The sequence below is a fragment of the Triticum dicoccoides genome, chromosome 4B (assembly GCF_002162155.2).
Source record: "Triticum dicoccoides isolate Atlit2015 ecotype Zavitan chromosome 4B, WEW_v2.0, whole genome shotgun sequence".
Taxonomy (NCBI): domain Eukaryota; kingdom Viridiplantae; phylum Streptophyta; class Magnoliopsida; order Poales; family Poaceae; genus Triticum; species Triticum dicoccoides.
Genome location: NC_041387.1, coordinates 305,985,070 through 305,985,961, shown reverse-complemented (window position 1 = coordinate 305,985,961; position 892 = coordinate 305,985,070).

Sequence of the window (892 nt, the reverse complement as noted above, 5' to 3'; positions counted from 1 at the left end):
CCAAGGAACAAGCTCGGGTTAGTAGTGCGGCTACCCTAAAGGCGGCCGAAGAATTGAGAGCTGAACAGGCTGCTCATCGCCGAAGCGAGGAAAAGATAGCCGAAATGGCTGTGGAGTTGAAAAATGCCGCCGACCGGTATGAACTCCTTGAAAAGGAGCATAAGGCTAGTTCGGCCGACTTGAACAAGGCACTTAATGCCACCAAGGAGATGCAGACCAAGGTCAGGGGTGTGCGGGAGGAGCTTCACAGGCCGGTAAAATCGCGGCTGGGGGCTCCTACTTACTGCGGACGAAGTTTTTGGATCCGAAGTATGCTCCCCTGGATGGATGCTGGAGTCCTGCAGATGCGTATGCGGACTTGGCGAAGAGTACAGCTGATGCAGCCAAGTTTTTCGAGGATCAAGGTGATATGGAGAAGCTTTTCTGGTCGCAATTCAATGCCCCCGCACGCCCGCTGCCGTTAAGTGAGAAGATGGCTGCTGTGGCGGAGCTGCATAGGCTGTCCGGGCTTGCAATGCGGTCTGTAATAGACCATCTTTGGCCGAATGGGCCTAAGCCGGACAATTACTTTGGTTTGGTGCAACAATTCCTTGGGGTCGTGCCTCAGATCGATGCCATGAAGAGGTCGACGTGCATAGAGGGTGCACGAATGGCTCTTGCCCGCGTTAAAGCCTATTGGACGGATATGTAGGCCACCATTGTAGCGACCCAGAATCCGGCGGGAGGCCAATATCCGGCCGAGCACTACTTGCAGGTCGCCCGCCTAATAGAGGCGCAGTGCTCGAAGAATGTCTTGTTCGAGTGACAAATCGAATCATTGTAAAAACAATGTTATTTTGGTTATAAGGCTATATTTATACTTTTTGCCCGAAAGTATTATTGTGTCTCCTGT